The 19,199-nt window shown below is 41.0% G+C and overlaps 1 protein-coding gene across 4 annotated transcripts in view; it reads left to right on the top strand.

The window, feature by feature from the left end:
• thrb (thyroid hormone receptor beta) overlaps nucleotides 1-19,199 on the top strand; it is a 224,827-nt gene that overhangs the window by 70,015 nt on the left and 135,613 nt on the right. For all 4 annotated transcript variants that reach the window (XM_036567673.1, XM_036567669.1, XM_036567670.1 and 1 more), the window contains one exon: nucleotides 6,572-6,640. The gene's annotated coding sequence lies outside the window, so the exon portion shown is untranslated. The remainder of the gene's footprint in view (nucleotides 1-6,571; nucleotides 6,641-19,199) is intronic.

The following is a 19,199-nucleotide window of genomic DNA, read 5'->3' as shown; positions in this document are numbered from 1 at the left end:
TTGCAGTGAAATCACTCATTTTTAATGTGTGTATGATGGTAAACGTATGGATTACTTATGTAAAATAGCCATTTTGTAGTGCTGTGGATACAGTTAGTGTGTTTACATGCACTTAATAATCTGATAACGGCAGGAAATCAGATTTTGTCAGTATTCCGATCAATGTGTTTACATGCACTTGAGTAATCAGATAACGGGGAAACTCCAGGTCTACATGAGTCAGACAGTAATCAGACTTCTGCTTTGCATCCAGCCAATAAACTCACAGAAGAACACGTGACGTAAACGTAACGTAAATCTCAAACTTCTTGCTGCGGCTTTTTAAAAAAAAACATTTCATGACTTCACCTGAAAATATGAACACAGATCGTCTAGAAGATGAAGAATAATTAAATCCTTCATTTCGTCAAGCATGTATTTGGTTTCAGCGTCGCTCCAAAAGTGTGTAGCTGCGTCCGGTACCGCTGTCTGTCTTCCCACAATAGCAAACTAAAAAATCGAAAGAAATCAGAGTAAGAGTTTACATGCACTGAGAAATCTGATTAGTGAGCTAAAATCCAGCCTCTTTATCAGATTTCTTAATCAGATTTCTAGATTGGATTGTGCTGTTCACGTGATCATTTGAATAATTGGAGAACTGCAGAAATCTGATTATGATCGGATTATACAGTGCATGTAAACACACTCAGTGTAATTTCATATCGCTTTATCCATGCAGTAGCTGCTCTTTTCCCGTAGATTTGAAACATTTTAAAAGAGGAAAGTTTCTTTTATAGTTTCGTTTTCAGCAACTCGCGAGTGAAATATGCTGGTTTATTTGTCTTTATGGCTTGCAGCTCTCAGTAAGAGGCAGAAAGTAGACTTAAAGCGTAATATCTGCGTGTTCACGTTTTCAGTGCCAGCATTTAGACAAAATGTGGCTCAAACACACTGGAAACATTTACTGGCTTTCATTTTCCACAGTGAATTAGGTCCAAACAGACACTTGGATCTTCTTAAAATGCTCCTGACTGCTGCAGGCTGTGGTCTGTTCATGTCACATCTACGACAGTGGCGTCAAGTTGAGTGTAAAAACACAAGAAACTGGATCAGGCTTAATATAGCCAGTACCAGATCCATTAAAATATGCCTAGATCACCTCTGATCCCCAAGTCCTCCAATATCAGGCCAACCCTAATCTGAACCCCTTTAACTGTAGGCTTGTTCAGTTTAGGGATGCTCTGATGTGGGAATATGGAAAGATATTTTTACATAAGGCTGTTTGTGAAAGTCTGAACACACCCAGTCAGTTTACGTGTTGTCGATTTGAAAATGAGTGATGATAAGTTAAAAAGCCTCTACAGAGAACACTCAAATATGACATTTTTATAGATAATTCAAGTGCACAATTTCTGTTTATTGCAATATGGCAAAATTTTCACAATACAAGATACAATCATGTGCAAAGGTTTGAAGTGCAAAGAAGTCAACATCTCAACCTCTACAGGTACAACTTAAACACGGAATTTTTTCTACTTTTAGTGCACAATTTCTGCTTTATTTTCTGTTTCTAAACATTGAATAAAACGATAAACATTGACTAAAAATCTCAAATATTACATACAGTATTAAATGTCATAAATGTTACAGTCTTTTTCCCAAATTCAGCAAATAAACAGTAATTCTGCTTTAAAATGAGCAGAGGTGTGTGATGCACTGATGCGGGAACATGTATCAGACATTTTTCACATAAATAAGTTTGAACATGGCCGGTCAGTTAATGTATTATTGTTGGTGTGAAAATAAGTGAAAATAAGTAAATGCATCATCTACAGAGAACAAACTCAAATATGGTCTTTTATACAAATTTAAGTGCACAATTTGTGATTATTTGCTGAATTTAACATATTGGGGAGCAAATAAAACAAACTATACATAGAATAACTTTTGCACTGGACACATTTTATATTGTTTTTTTTCCCTCTAATATGTTAAATTCCACAAATAAACAGTAACTGTGCACAGAAATGTGCAGAAATGTCTTTTCTTTTTAAAGTTTGTAAAAAATGGTGCATATATATATATATATGCCTATACTGATTCATACATATTTATAAAATGTAGAAACTGGAGTACAATAAAAAAAATCAGGTTTGAAATATTGTTCGATTCGAAACATCAGGTATTTTTGTTACTAATAATTCCGATATCATTCTGCAGTAATTCAGTTATTGATCTTAGAACTTACTGTTCAATTCACTATAGTACCATTCAGCTAATAGGAGTTAGTTACTGTCTGCTCTGAAACTCATACGTACGTTCTGTAGTTACATGAATGAGGAAGGGAAATGTGCTCTTGGGTTTAAAGGGTTAATTTTTTTAAAAGTTGGAATTGAACGGGTTGTTTTTGCAGATTCTGCTAAATGCATTAAAAAAAATGAGCCAAACCGTCTCACTCCAAAGAAATCATGTCGAGCCAAGTGGAACACCGAATCTCAGGGGGCTCCACCAATAACAGCCTTACGTCCATTATTCTCAACCAAAACAAGACCCAATCCAGAGAAACTGCGCCCCCAGCCTCCGAGCAAGAGCCCCCCCCCCGCTCCCCCCCCCCACCACCACACCCTCCGAACACGAGCTCCCCCTCTGACCCCCACCCTCCGAACACGAGATGCTTACAGACAAACCCCAGAGGATACCCAGCGCTGCCGAGGTTAGCGGGGGTCACGTTAAGAGTATTGGATTTATTGATTTTAGCTCCTCAGAGCTGGTCGGGGCTGCAGGGGTGAGGAGCTGGTCGTGTATGTTTGTGTGGCTCTGTGTGAGCAGTGAATGGAGTATTACTGATGTGTGGTTTGGAGAGCGGAGAGAGAGAGAGAGAGAGAGAGAGATGTGAGGTCTGTGGTGGGGACTCTCCAGGCCTGAAACTCAAACCACCTTGGTTAAACAAACTGTGGAAGGAGCCCCCGGCCCACACACCGCCTGCTCAGCCGATGACCCCTACGGGTGGGCAGTGAGGCACAGATTTATCACGATGCCTTGATTTTCACAACACAAGTTGGAGTCGTGTGCAAAAGGTTGAAGTACAAATACGTTAACATATCCTCTATGGGAGCAACTTAAACATGGCATTATTTCTACCTTTAGTGCACAATTTCTGCTTTATTTGCTTTTTTTGGGGGATTTTTCCCCAATTTTCTCCCCAGTTTAGATGTATCCAATTCCACCCACTCACACGATACCACCAGCGCTACGAGGGCGAAGACAAACACAGGCTTTCTTGAACTGCCGCTCACGCAACGTCATTGGACAGCTGAATGCGCTGTTACATCAGCTAACAGGCGCCTACACTGACTAGCATCGCGCTGAGTGATGGGGGGGCCATCCGACCCTCCCAGAGAGTGAGGCCGATTGTGCTCTCTTGGACCCCTGGCTGTGGATGGCTGTAGCATCACCAGGGATCAAACTCGCGATCTCCTGTTGGCTGGGCTACTCGGGAGCTTATTTGCCTTTTTTTAAGATTAAATAAAATTCTAAACGTTGAATAAAAATATTACATAAAACATTAAATGTGCCACACATTTTACGTCTTTTTTCCCGGTATGTTGAATTCAGCAAATAAACAGTAATTGTGCATTAAAATGTGCAGAAGCGTGTCTCTGTATCAGATGTGTTCACTTATTTACAATCAACAAAAGATGTCATTTGGCCAAGGGTGCCAAAAATTTTGCATAACACTGTATCACAGTACTCTGCTTTTCGTCTTTCTCTTAACTCTTCGTTGCATCACATGAACAGCAACTGAATGGCTCCCCCTCGTGCAGCCGAATAGAGGAGCCGTCAGGTTTTATAACGTAGTTGATTAAATTCTTAATGATATTTTCCGTGTGTCAAACACGAGGCCTGTGGGCCGAGTCAGGCCCGTGACGCCGTCCTATTCGGCCCGTGAAATTATTTTAATATTCTGTTATTTTTAGCCTGTTTCACCCTGAGATGCACTACAATCCCCAGCATGCACTGTAATATAGTGTGCATTCTGTCCCCACCAACAACGACGTTTAGGCCAACGGTTACACAGAAAGCAAAGACTACCGAACACAGTTTATTTTTATTTCCAGTTATTTTTGAATAAGTATTTAATGCCTATTTTGCTGTTGCAGTTTTGGCATGTTTTGAATAAACCATGGCCAGTTGGGGTCGTAGCAAATTGTTAACAGGGAGTCCGCAGATCCTTAAAAAGTCTATAAAAGTCTTAAATTTGTTTAACCAAAAAAAGGCCTTAATGTGTCTTAAAATGTCTTAAATCCGTCTCCCAAAGGTCTTACCAGCACTGTTCTGTCTCCCACCCCAGTTCCAAACAGCTCTACTCCATTTCAGATACCAGCATTAGCGACGGCAGCACCAGCAACAGGCCTCCGACTGATGTTCAGGGCCACGGCTGCTCTTAAAGCAGAGGTGCTCTGGTGATCTGCACACGATAACAAAGCTCTCAAGAATCATCAACGGTCAGAGAAAAAAACAAGCAAACTCTGCTCCAGGTGTCGATCAGCTCGCAGAAGGATGCTGATCAGCTGGCTGAAGAAGCTGAGGGAGAGGCTGGCACATTAACGGCACAGCTTATCACCAAATCAAACCCACTGCGGAAGCGATGCAAAGAAAAAATGTGTGAATTTAAAAAAAAATAGAGGAAGAGTTGGAGACGACGGGTGCTGAACTCAGAGACGTCACGATTCTGAGAAAATTGCAGAAAAAAGAGAGACCGTATTTTCAGTGTATGGACAGTTCCATTTTTGTTTGTGCAAAACTTAATTTATGTTTGTTTGAAATGTTGGATCATCAGAAAATACAGGAATCATGTTTACAGTAAAGTCTGTAGATGTAATATTGGTGCCATTGTGTGCTTTTTGCTGTTTTTTTGCGGAAGTGGTCTTAATTTAGTCTCTGAGTGGCTTTAAAAAGTCTTAAGCAGTCTTAAGTTTGACCTCCCCGTACCTGCAGAGACCCTGGTTAAGTAGAGGAAATAAAGACACAGCTGGCCCACAGATTGAGTTTTTTTAACGTTGCCCTTTTAGTGGTTGAGTTTGACACCCCTGCGATAGTTCAACAGCCCTTTTTGGCACACTTGAGATCTCCTAACAAGGGTCATGTGTTTTGAAAACTAGGAAAACCCCCTCGTGATGATGTATCTTGAAGGTGGGAGGAACCTTTGAACAGCTTTAGCAACTTTTGGGTGGAATTTTTGGAGCAAGTTGTTTTGAAATGTTTTTGTTCTTGCTAACTGCTGGGAAACGGAGTGTCTTACTGCACTAACTGTGGTCACTGTCTTCAAATCAGCATCAGAGTGGAGAGAATGGATTACTGACTTGTCAGGAGGTTAGCTGGTTATTTAGAAACCGTTAATCAGTTTGACTCTTTGCCTGAAAGGGTATAAACTCATGTCTGGTGTCAACTTTGTGCTGCATAAAGGTAAAATCACTGTTTTCTTTATAATTTTGTTCAGTTGAGTTGAGTTAAGGCTGAACGATATAAGGAAAATATCTAATTGCGATTTTTCCGCCTAATGTCGCGACTGCAGTTTAAACTGTGATGTTTTAATAAAATCGAGATTCTGGCCTGATTTATTTTGACCATGAAGACCAGAACATCCACCTTTTTCGGTTTCGGTTTCCCTGAACGTAGTGTGTCAAACTGCCAGTAAGCTGTGGTTGTGATGTCACAACACATGGAGGTTTGGTGGCCTCTGATTGGTCTAACTCACCTACAGGCATTTCACAAGCTGTAATTAGGTTCAGTTTCCTCTCTTAAAACTTAAAACAACATTTTTGCTAATGTACACACTTAATAAAGATGGTTCTTCAAGGGTTCTTCAGTAAAGACAATGGTCCTATGTAGAACTGTAAGGGCTCAGCAACCCGTGTGGTGAGATGGTTCTTCAGATTGATGGTTCTTCAGATTGATGGAGAATGTGTTGTATATGGTTCTATATAGAACCTTTTTGAAAAGAGTTCTCTATAGGACCAAAATGTCCTTCTGTTGTTATACGCTTGACATAAACAAGCAAAAGAGTAGAAAAATACCAGAACCCTTTTTGATGCTATACAGAACCACAAACCGCACATTCTCCAATCTGAAGAACCATTTCACCATGCAAAGAACATTTTATGCATGCAAATCGGTCATGGTTCATGGTTCTATACAGAATGTCTTTACTAAAGAACCATCTTTTTTTTGAGAACCTTGAAGAACTATATTTTTTAAGAGTGTAGGTTATAATAAAAAAAATTGCAATTTCAATATAAAAACCATTAATCTTTCAGCCCTACCTGTAGGTCAGCTGGTGACGATTGGATGACACCACAGGGACTGGTTGTGTGGTGATGTGTTTGCGAAATGCATGCTGGGTGTTGTAGTGAAAGAACGCTGATGAGGCTGCTGGACGCAATGCTGTGCAACAGAACTGAATGAATAACATTTTAAACTCAAGTTTTAGGCTGAAATGCTTCTTTCATGGTGGAACGCTGGATAAGTCTGGTGCTGAGGGTCTTTCCGAAAGGCTGATGGCATTCTAATTGGTCATTTTCTTCCCCTACAGAAGCAAGGACCTTGAGGTCACCAAGGGACAGTGGTCATTCCAGGAAAGAGTTTGATTAAAACGTCAAAGGTAAGCAGATGAAAGATGAACCTCGGCCCTGGCTGGTTGTGCCTTCTGTTTGTAATGAGAGTGAGCATTGAAAGCAGCGGTGATGCAATGTTGATGTCCCATCATTTGTGTGATTTCGAGCCATGGCTCGCGGGTGTTTTTTGGTGTATGATACATGTGGTCATTTTTTAATGTTTTAAATCTGTATAAAGTTCAAATAACCTGTAGAAAGATTATTTTTTGGTCTTGAGAAAGCGCAGCTCTGTTTTGGATCAGGCCAGATGCCAGATTTTTCCTGTGTTAAGGCCAGAGTAGGTATTAGCGGAGAAGTGGATTGGTGGAGATTACTCGTGTTGTTTCAGGGTGGTTTGTTTGTTGGCACACTCTGAGAAAGAGCACGGCAACAGAAGACGAGAGCGAGCCACGCGGCCGAGGTGGAGATGAAATAATGGCAACGAGTGCTGAAGAAACATGGCACTCGCTGTTGCTCTGAACACGTTTTCAGACCAGTTCCAGGTCACAGGATTCGGGTATTAGGCCTCTGAATAACAGTATGAAGACTGATTAAGGTATGAAGTGATTACAGAGATCGGGGCCATTTATCATCATAATGTGGCAGCATCAGGCTCTGCTTAAACAGCCCTCCACGTCTAAGAGCTTTAAGGTGGATTTTCTCGTTTTTGAGGTGATTACTATTAGCCAAGAACAGTCTGTGAAACCCAAGCCTAATGCTCCTGAGAGATTAACGCGACGCCGCCCTGCGGAGTCCCGGGGGGCTCGCGCGTTCGGCTGATTTTAATTTCACACCATCTGAAAGAGCCACGGCGTCATTCATTTAAATCCATTCAAGAATCCCCTCCTCAGCCTGCCTGCAGCCGAGAGCCTGAGGAGGATCTCAAAAGCTGTGATGACTTCATTCAGCTTTGGAGTGGAGCTGCACAATAACGTGGGACGTGCGGCAGAATCGACACACGGTTGGACAGCACCGGTCAGATGACATGTTTTGTTGAAGTGAACATACATTATCACATCCTCTACAGGGAACAAACTTAAATAAGGAATTTTCCTGCAAATTTTAGGGCACAATTTCTATTAATTTGCTGAGTTTAATATATTGAAAAGCATGAAATATAATATGTGCCATAGCTTTTGCACAGGCAGCATATGCTAGATATGTTGAATTCAGCAAATAAACACACACACTGTCTAAGCTGCTCATTCTCCTGGGTTGTGGGGGGAGCTGGAGCCTATCCCAGCGGTTACTGGGCGGTAGGCAGGATACACCCTGGACAGGTTGCCAGTCCATCACAGGGCAGACACACAGACATATACATTCACACACACACTCACACCTAGAGGCAATTTAGAGTGTCCAACTGGCCCGACTGCATGTTTTTGAGAACAGGCAAACTCCACACAGAAAGGACCCCGGTCGCCCGGCCGGGGAATCGAACCCAGACCCTTCTTGCTGTGAGGCAACCCACTGCGCCACCATGCCACCAGGAAATAACCGGTGAATGTACATTGTGTAAATGTGCAGGAAACATGCAGAAGTGTGTTCTCTGTAGAGGATGTGTTTACATAATTTTTCGTGCTTAAAGTTTTGCATACGTCTGTATGTGCAGGTCATATGTCAGAAATGTAACGCCACAAATCATTCACACATTTTCATGATACCTTTTCTGAAGTTATGTTGGATCAGACCAAAAAAGAACCAGCAGTGCTACAATTTAGAAATACTGTCCGAACTGTAAATATAAAGACTTTCACCATTTACAGTGCTGCAATGCACTAACTATAACTCTGTTTATAGTGGAACATGCGGTCGGTCAGTGTTCTACTGATGATATCCGTAATATACTTAGAAAAGCATGTTGTGACGCAATGATTTACAGTGATGACGATAAATATTGTTGCTAAATATTGTATAAAGTTATCCCTTTATTTATCAAAGCATCCCTAAATATTCCCCCAATATTCCCCCAGTATAACGCAGGGTTTTCAAGCCATTATTCCATAAATGTCAACCATCTAACAACTTCTAAAGGTAAACAGTGCTGCTAACTAGGAGAGAGGAGCTGGTTAGCGTTAGCTTAGCTAGCATCCCTGATGGAAAGAGAATAGTGGACCATTGTTGGCCCCACTGATGGCAAAGCCGACGGTCCACCGGTGGTTAAACAGAGTAAAAGACTATATTTCACTCATTATCACTCATTTTCCACTTTCAGTCCGATGATCTCCTTCCTTCCTTCTTTAGTTATACTTTGTAAATTTGTTTAGTAAATAATTTTAATCCAGCTCAGCGTCAGCAACAACATTTTCTAGAAAATCATTTTATATCAGGTCTAGTCCTTCATTTTTTCTCTCAGTTGTTTGTAATATTTGCCTTTTATTTTAGAAAATAATCTGTGTGCATTTAAAATCTGTTTGGGGAGATTAAAAACTAGGTAGAGCAGGACAGTAATCTGGGTGTTCCAAAGGTGGTCCAGCAGTGGCAAACAGTCAGTGGGGTGCTGACCTTATCAAGACAGCGGACCGATATGTGCTGCTATCTGGGATAATAACGGCTCTGAACACCACAGAACATGTATGACTCTGGCAAACTGACGTTTAGATGATAATGATCCAAATCTGGGCAGTGAAGCGGAGCGGCTGGCGCTGAAGGGACAGAGAGCAGAAATGAAACCTGTTCTGTGGTGTTCGGATCTGTGGCCTGACCGGCTAACTGAACAGGTTTATACTGACTGCCTGCTGCTCTGCTGAAACAGGTGTAGATGATAAAAGCTGCTGTCTGAGGGAGTAAAGGTGGAGTGAGTGGTGTTGGAGTGTCAGAAGGCTGAAATTGAACCTGTTCTATGGTGTTTGGGACTGTAGCGTTTTGGCTAAGCTAATGATAGCTTAGTTAGCAGGTCACACATGATGCCGCTGGAAGCAGAATGCTGTTCCAGCTAACTGGTGCTAAAATTACCCCCGTCTAGACGATGTCTGAGAGCGCAGAGTCGCGTGACTGGTGTTACACTGAAAGTTAAAATGGAGAAAATAAAAAAAAATAATTATAATTTTGCAGTTGCACGTCCACCTGCAGGTCAGTCCGCCAAGGCAAGGTCACAGCTCACTAAGTGGAAAAGGGGCTTTAAAACATAATGGGCGAATAAGTTAATGGTGCAATTTATGCATTAGGGTGGCATTTATGGCATGGATTATTTTATTTTGGGGTTAGTTCTATGCTTTATTTTATGGCATGGGGTTAATATAACCCAGAATTCAAATAATCTGAGGATATTTTGCCAGTTTGTTTTATAACATGGGTTTAATATAACCTGAGATTATTTCTGCAGTTTTTTAGTACAGAATTCAAATAATCTGAGGTTATTTCACCAGTTTGTTTTATAACATGGGTTTAATATAACCTGAGATTATTTCTCCAGTTTTTTAGTACAGAATTCAAATAATCTGAGGTTATTTCACCAGTTTGTTTTATAACATGGGATTAATATAACCTGAGATTATTTTTCCAGTTTTTTTAGTATAGAATTAATATAATCTGAGGTTATTTTGCCAATTTGTTTTATAGCATGGGATTAATATAACCTGAGATTACTTCTACAGTTTTTTAGTACAGAATATAATCTGGGATTATTTCGGCCATTTGTTTTATAGCGTGGGATTAATATAACCTCAGATTACTTCTACAGTTTTTTAGTACAGAATATAATCTGGGGTTATTTCGCCCATTTGTTTTATAGCATGGGATTAATATAACTTCAGATTATTTATACAGTTTTAGTACAAAATTAATTTAATCTGGGGTGATTTCTCTGTTTTGTTTTATAGCATGATATTAATATAACCTGAGATTATTTCTACAGTTTGTTTTACAGCATGGGATTAATATAACGTGAGATTATGTGTAGTTTGTTTATAGCATGGGATCAATATAATCTGGGGTAAAAGTGGTGATAATTACCCAGCCTCCCCATGTAAAACTAATCCTGTCCCAGTCGTCCTTTATATGAGTAGGCGAGTAATTATGAGCTGTTGCTGATGTCGGTATTGTGTATGTTGGGAAGGTGGTCCTGGACCCACTTATCAGAAGTCCATGCTGAAGGCCATTCATGGGCAGAGGCAGTGTTTTTCTTTTGTTTTTCCTTGGTCTGCGGCCCGTGTGAGTTGGTGGGCCTGAGTATCTCTGAGGTTTTCCCTCCTCCGACTTAACGTGTTGCAAAGCAGAGTTGTCACAGCTAGTTATGGATTTGAGTTTCAAGAAAATGTGCTCACAAAGCCCTTTCACCTCCCCACCCCCACCCCCACCCCACACTTTTCCTCTTGGCTCACTCCTGGGGGGGCGGGTTGTCCATGAAAACAAAAGCAGCTAAGGAAGGCAGACGTGAATTCAGTCCACGGGAAAAAAAAGAAAGAAAAATCCATTCCAGAGCCAAAAAATGTGAGATGTGTGCTGCCTGCAAGTTGGACGGCCTTCAAGTTCCAAAGGACAGAAAGAGAGAGGGGGGGGAGGGGTGGGGGAGGGGGGGGAGTGAGGATAAATGACATTTTAACCATTTTCACGAGCGCTGGTGTCCTGAGGGTGACACGCTTGTGAACGATGAGACTTTGTACAGGTGATTAATTGCACTCTTGTTGTCTGTTAAAGGAGACAGAATAGAGGGGAAAGTCAGGCAGCACATCCAGCAGATGCAGAGCTGCTGTATCGTATTCCAGGCGTGATTTAGGGGTCAGTGGCTGCGGCAAACGCGGCCCTCGCTTAGGGGTCTGCACAGGCATGAAAGTGAAGCTTGAAGCCCACCTGTACCGGCGACTTTGAGAGCCATACTGGTACTGCGAATATTTAAAACCTGATCAGAATCAGCCATGAAGGAAATGAATTACATTCAGTCAGCAGTCGGACAACTTGTTCCGATTTTGTCTGATCAGTGTTGCAGTTTTGTGGTGAATAATGTGAGGAAGTTCACTCGCGCTGTGTTTGAGTGCTGCTGCTACACTTGTGCCAGAATGCTGTAGAATAATTCTGCACGACTCTTAATTCTTCATACTTTATTTGACTGATGTTAAATAGATGTTTTATTACAGAATTAAAAATACCAGTTTGGCCCATTAAAGAGCGAATAATCTTATTTATATTTAGGAAGATTTTATATATATGTGTATTACATTTTTATGCAATACACAGGTGGACTATTCTCAGTCCAGCAGTGACACTGAGGTGTTTAAAAACTCCAGCAGCACTGCTGTGTCTGATCCACTCAGACCAGCACAACACACACTAACAAACCACCACCACGTCAGTGTTACTGCAGTGCTGAGAATGACCCACCACCCAAATAGTACCTGCTCTGTGAGGGTCCATGGGGGTCCTGACCACTGAAGAACAGGGTAAAAGAGGGCTAACAAAGTATGCAGAGAAACAGATGGACTACAGTCTGTAACTGTAGAACTACAAAGTGCACCTATATAGTAAGTGGAGCTGATAAAATGGACAATGAGCGTAGAAACAAGGAGGTGGTCATAATGTTATGCCTGATCGGTGTGTGAGTAAACACATATTATCGTTTAGTTGTACCGTCCAGGCTTTCTCTCAGCAAGAAATGAGCAGAGTCTGTCCTGAATGAGCCCAAACAAAAGCTGCCATTGCTGTCTAAGGAAGTGTGTATGTGTGATCATGAGACAGACTGAAAAAAAAGACGTCTCAAAGAATCTTCAGAGAATTTTGTGCAGTGAAAACCGTCTCTGGACTTAATGGTCAGCCAGTGGCAAATACAAAGCACAAACATCAATGGAGAAGATGAGGAGGGGGGCTACTGCCTTTTTCCATCTTCCTTCTCTCTTCCTTCTCTCTCTCTCTCTCTCTTTCTCTCTCTCTCTCTCTCTCTCCTCCTTGAAGTGTAAATGATGTAATGTTATATGCAGTCTGTGTGGTGAGTTGGCTGCTGCTTGTGTCTATTTTCAGTGCTGTAATGGGCTCCATGCAGACTGTAGCAGGAACAGCAGGTAGAGGTGCAGGGCGGCCAGCGTTCCTCTCACGGGCAGAGGTGACAGGAGAGCGCTAGGCAGCTCCTTCTTCATTACCGGTCACCTACGGTGTGTGGCAAACCTTTCGGGACGTCTAGCTTTTCACAATGTTTTGGCTGCCAGTAGTATAGTGGCCTTTTTCTGCAGGCCTCCTATTGTCTGTATCATGGAAATTAACTAAATTGAATCAGTATAATCAAAACTAGTATTTGTCCCTGTTACTCTGTTATCAGATGGTTTAGGACACTGTTGGCCCTCTGTGTGTGAAATGTTGTGACTCTGTGTTGGGCTGCTAGCGAGCAATGGGGGGCGAAAGGGGAGGGGTGAGAACCCCCTGCTGTAAAACAGTTACACCTCCCTACAAAGACAGCCATGCTGAGATAAACAATCAACTGCAGCTTTATTCATATCACACGATCCTGCAAACTGATACAATAAACAAACAGCATTTAAACACAATAACTACACTGGAATGTTGACGTGCTTCACCTGTGAAGACCAAAATACATGTTGCTTCTGATTTTGTAAATCATACATCAAAATATATTTCATCAACATTATTAAAGAAAATAAAGTATTGCATAGTTGAAGTTGGGACCTCCAACTGAATGTACACCTTCATTATAAACAATGCTTGGATGCAACACATCCAGTGTGCGCTGGCCTTTAAGACCACGGGAAAGGTTTACTAACATTTCACACCATCATTTTTTTTTGGCATTAATGTAACAAATAGGCACAACGATCCTTTAACGTCATCTACCAAACCTGAAGTACGAAACCTGGGTGTGATCTCAGACTCTGAGCCCTGTTTTATCTGCATGTAAACACAGTCACTAAAGTAGCTTTATATCATTTGAGAAACATCACTAAAGTTCAGCCTTTTCTGTCTCAGAGCGACAAGCAGAGTTGATCACTGTAATGATCTTCTGACTGGACTTCCTAAGAAAACAATACATCCTTTACAACTCGTACAAAATGCATCAGCATCCTAACAAAAACAACAGAGATCAGATCAGTCTGGATTTAAAAGAGCTGCACTGGCTGTCTGTATCGTTCAGGATAGATTTTAAAGCTCTGCTACTACTTTTTAAGCTCTAAATGACCTTGAAGCACCACTTACATCACAGAGTGTCTGTTTATGATCTTAGATCTGCAGATACTGACCTTCTGAACACCTTCAGTAAAATACAGAAAATGTGGAGAGACTCGTTCAGTTATTCTGCTTCTAAACTGTGGAGCTCAGTTCAGCTTTTATTAGACAGTCGAGCTCAGAGCTCACTTTTAAGAAGCATCTAAAAACGTCTCTCTTTAACTCAGCGTTTAATTAAAACTCTACAACTCGTGTTTTTTATCCTTTAATTTGATCTGTGTCATTTTATATGATTCTAAATTAATACTTATAATTTATTGTATTACTGTTAAGCTTTATCACCTGTCTGTAAAGCTCTTTGAGCTGCCACCGGCATGAAAAGTGCTCTATAAATAATGATAATTATTATTATTATTATTATTATCAAAAGTTGTGGAGCTGCTCTTTTGCACTTCTGCCTCGTTGCATATACATTTATAAGACTTTCTCTCTCAAAACACGGAGAAAAGATAGAAAAGAGAGTTTTTTTTAAATACATTATTTATTATAGACAGGAATAAACACCTGAAAGCACCTGCCTTGTCACATTATTATGTTTTAAACTGCTGTTTCCTAAAACTTTTGGTATATTTCACAACACTTTCAAAGTGTCCTAAAAGCAGGTTTTGCGTAAATAATGATTTGACAGTTTTCTTTTTCAGACTGTTGTTAAAGCACATATTAAAGCTATGTGGGCTCAGCAATCCCTGCTTTACTAAAGCTTCTTCCTCAACACTTCTTTATTTATAGATACGCCTCTAAAATTGCCTCGTCTGTCAGGTCAAAGTGTCTGTAAAGTGTCTGTAATTGGCGCCCCGTTTTGTAAATCTGACCCTACAGTCTCAGAAAATAAACTGTTACTGGAGTGGTACTCGGTGGCTTTAGTTAGGGAACGTAATTGTACTGTGTTTCATTACAGGTGTAAGTGTCTGTGTTTACATGCAAAGATTTTTGCCAGTCCGATTAAATACGTTTATATTTATAATATAGATTCAGACTGAGGTGTTTATTCTCACTCTAATCAACAATCTGATGAAAAATCTCAGATTACACTCACACTTCAAGTAATCCAATCTAAAATTGTGTAGAGAACCACTTAGTGTAGACATTAAAATGATGTCAGACTCAGGAAAACGTCCTTCACATGTCCCTACTAAAGAGGGCCGAGAGGAAGACGTCGTGTTCTGAGACACATAAGCTGGACGTCCGTCCCACCGCCGTCTTTTAAAGATCAGAGCATAAACTTCGTCTCCTCTGCAGACCAGTTTCTGCTCCGCCATGTTGAACGATATAAACTTTCACCATGACGTGACGAACATGATCAGAACGGACTTAAACTTTCCGATAGGGAATGTAATCAGATACAGACGTTCAGTCGGATAGAAATTGTATTCCGAATGGCCTCAATCAGACTCGGCTATTCCGATTGAGCTGTTTACATGGATGTATTCTGTTCCGATTGAGCTTTCAGTCTGATTATTAACGGATTATCAGGCTGCATGTAAACGTGGCTGTTGACTCCAGACACCCTGTCTTGACTCCAAGACTTTACTTTTTCTATTCTAAAACTTTAAGTTATGAAAAGAGATAAATATGCCTCTTTCCTCTGGGAAAGTGAATGTAACGTACCTTTTAATCTCTTCTAGGATGCGTCTGCACCAAGGCACATTCTGGTCTTCTCACACACGTACGTCTGAACCGGAGAGCTGAGTAGTTTTACTTTGTAGGTAAATCTTCTTTCAGCACGTTTTGAGACTCATGCCTCCATCTCGTCGCTATAACTGCTCCTGTTGTTGAAGGAAGACTCAAAACAGCCTTCGAGACACAGAACTGAAATCGACTGAACTGACAAGATTCGCGTGAAACTGCCATGAGTTGCTCAAACATCAGTAAAGTTTTAAATGGGGACATTTAACCTACGAACACTGAGCTTATGCACCTTCTGTAGATGAGTTAAAACAATCAGAAGCAATCAAACATCCGTGTGCTGTGACATCGTAACCACAGCTACCTGGCAGTCTGCCGCAGTGAAAAGTGGATATACTGGTCTACTTGGATAGAAAAACAGACATAAGCAAACTCAGTTAATGGATATTAAACCACAATTTAAATGACAATATTGGTGAGTGCCAATATTGGTGAATGCCTGAGTCTTTCCGCCCTAGCGTTCACTACTGGACCTCAAATCTGCTACTAAATCTTAATACTGCAAGTTGTTAATTTATGTAGTTCGTTAAAGCCTGAAAAAATTGATGGGCTGGTCCACTTGGTGGAGTTTAATTCATAGTAAGTAATCAATTTAAACTGCAATCACAACATTAACCAGAAAATATTGCTAATAGTATTTCCATGTTTTACATTCACACCACCACATTTCACAGTATAACATCCTACTTATTCCTGCAATATTCTCTGCGAGTCATTAGCCACGTTTACATGCAGCCTAATAATCCGTTAATAATCTGACTGAAAGCTCAATCGGAATAGAATACGTCCATGTAAACACCTCAATCGGAATAGTCTAGTCTGATTGAGGCCATTCGGAATACAGTTTCTATCCGACTGATCGAGGTGGGTAATCCTGTAAATAATCTGTTAAATAGAAGAATAATATCCGTGTAAACGCCTGTATCTGATTACATTCCCTATCGGAAAGTTTAAGTACGTTCTGATCATGTTCGTCACGTCATAGTGAAAGTTTATACCGTTCAACATGGCGGAGCAGAAACTGGTCTGCAGAGGAGACGAAGTTTATGCTCTGATCTTTAAAAGATGGCGGTGAGACGGACGTCCATCTTATGTGTCTCGGCGACGTCTTCCTCTCGGCCTTCTTTAATAAGGACATGTGAAGGACGTTTTCCTGAGTCTGACATCATTTTACTATACTGTCTATATCGAATTGGTGCCATCTCTAATTAGCACATACAGTCATATGCAGAAGTTTGACCACCCCTCGTCAAATTACGTTTTATTGATTTTCTAAGTGAAAATAACACATCCTGTATGGAGAACACACTTAAATATGGCAGTTTATCAGCATATTTTAGTTTATTTACTGTAATTGTAATTAATTGTGCACTAAAGTGTGCAGAATTTTGTCTCTGTAAAGGACGTTTCACTTATTTTCACTTAGAAAATCCACAAAACGTTTCGTTTGACCGGGGGTGCCCAGACTTTTGAAGCTGTTTTATGCTAATAGCTATAAGCGTTTTGCTTAACTGCTTAATTGTGTGTAAATCAGTCAAAGTAAGTCAATCGTTTCTTGGAAGAAACTAAAAGAAGGCATTGTGTCCCCAAACTTTTGACAGGCAGTGCAGCTCTTCAGTCTCTCAGACTCATTTAATGAACGTTGGTCGGACGATGATGTTGATGTTTGCTTGGAGATCAGAGTCAGGCTAAAGTCATTACCTGCTCGATGTCCGTGACTTACGTCTGCGCCCTCCCCTGAGCTCCCATTAGGAGCGCTCAGACAGACTGCAGAGCAGACCCGAACGGTCAGCGTGGCGATGAGGACGAGAGGGAAGCGAGGTGATAGAAAAGAGAGCAAAGTGGATGAAAGAGCGAGAGAAAAAGGAGAAAACTAGAGAGGAGAGTTGAGAGTAGTACCCAAGGCCAGCGGGTTACATAATGGCCTCAGCATCTCGTACGTGCGTCAGGCTGTTCCAGGACAACTGGGGGCATCCTCTCTGGGGAGAGGGAAAAATCCAAATAACAGCCATTCAGGATGAGAGCGGGCCGTGCCAGCCCACTGCACAAACAGCCAGCGTCTAATTACTGCACAAATAACAGGAAACTTACAGCGACTTTTTGCTGCTCTTATTCTGAATCCAGTATTTTTAGAAGAAACCATTCATATGGTAAATGCTATGTAGAGAACTGTGCAGAATCAGAGACCCCCTTCATTTATTTAATCGCCAGTGAAAACAGCAATTAAGTACAAGTCATTCATTTTCCAGAAAGCAGTACATTTTTTACCATCATGAATAAAAAGCATGTGTTTACATGCAAAGATTTTTGCCAATCTGATTGAACACATTCTGATTATAGATTCAGACTGAGGTGTTTATTCTCACTCTACTCAACAATCTGATGGAAAATCTCACTACATGCTCACTACAAGTAATCCGATCCAAAATTACACGCATGTTTAGAGAACCACTTAGTGTAAATGTTACCATGACAACCAGCATCATGCGAGTCCATTCAGAGTGAGATGAGCAGCAGTGAGCAGTGCTTGTGTTTTTAACTGCTTTAAAATGACGTCAGACTCAGGAAAACGTCCTTCACATGTCCTTATTAAAGAAGGCCGAGAGGAAGACGTCGTGTTCTGAGACACATAAGCTGGACGTCCGTCCCACCGCCGTCTTTTAAAGATCAGAGCATAAACTTCGTCTCCTCTGCAGACCAGTTTCTGCTCCGCCATGTTGAACGGTATAAACTTTCACTATGACGTGACGAACATTATCAGAACGGACTTAAACTTTCTGATAGGGAATGTAATCAGATACAGGCGTTTACACGGATATTATTCTTCTATTTAACGGATTATTTACAGGATTACCCACCTCGATCAGTCAGACAGAAACTGTATTCCAAAAGGCCTCAATCAGACTAGTCTGTTCTGATTGAGGTGTCTACATGGACGTATTCTATTCCGATTGAGCCATTAGTCTGATTATTAACGGATTATTACGCTTCGTGTAATCGTGACTATTGTGCTGAGAACACCAGCAGCTTCTTTGTCAGTCTTAAAAAAAAGATGGTCCTTCAAGAGTTTTTAGTAAAGGGAATGGTTCTATCTGGAGCCATAAGTTCTACATAAAACCATTTCATGCTTAAATGGTTCTATGTATGGTGAAATGGCTCGTCAGACTGATGGAGAATGTGTTGTATATGGTTCTATATGGCACCAAAAAGGGTTACAAGCTTGACATCATAGCAATAGTAGAACCCTTTTTGGTGCTGTATAGAACCATTTAAAAAAGATTATATATAGAACGGTACACGTTCTCCATCTGAAGAACTGTTTTACCGTGTAATGAACCCTTTAAGCATGCTACACATCCTTTCAGACCCACAGCGCTGAGTCGTCTTCTCACAGTGGAAGGATGGACAGAAACACCTGTGGATGTTTTCAGATCTGATCAGCTTGATTTTCTCCTCTCTCTCAGAGATGAAAGCTTTAAGTGCTGTTTATCTGATGGGGGCAGTTTTGCGGTCTACCAGCTCTTCCAGGTGGTTGTTAGGAGCCACATTTTCTCTGTGAGCTCCTCTGCAAATATGTTATGTCTGATCTCCTCTGAAATGTCTCCTGTGAAGTGAATAACTCGTATTTAATGGCCATTTTGACTAGAAATTAAACCTTGTAGCTCAGTGGATGACACAAGACAGACCCCTCCGCCCACACACTGATCATTGCCC

Source organism: Colossoma macropomum, unplaced genomic scaffold (genome assembly GCF_904425465.1).
Source record: "Colossoma macropomum unplaced genomic scaffold, Colossoma_macropomum, whole genome shotgun sequence".
Classification (NCBI taxonomy): domain Eukaryota; kingdom Metazoa; phylum Chordata; class Actinopteri; order Characiformes; family Serrasalmidae; genus Colossoma; species Colossoma macropomum.
Note: the sequence above shows the minus strand (reverse complement) of the source record. Positions and strands in the feature narration are given on the sequence as shown.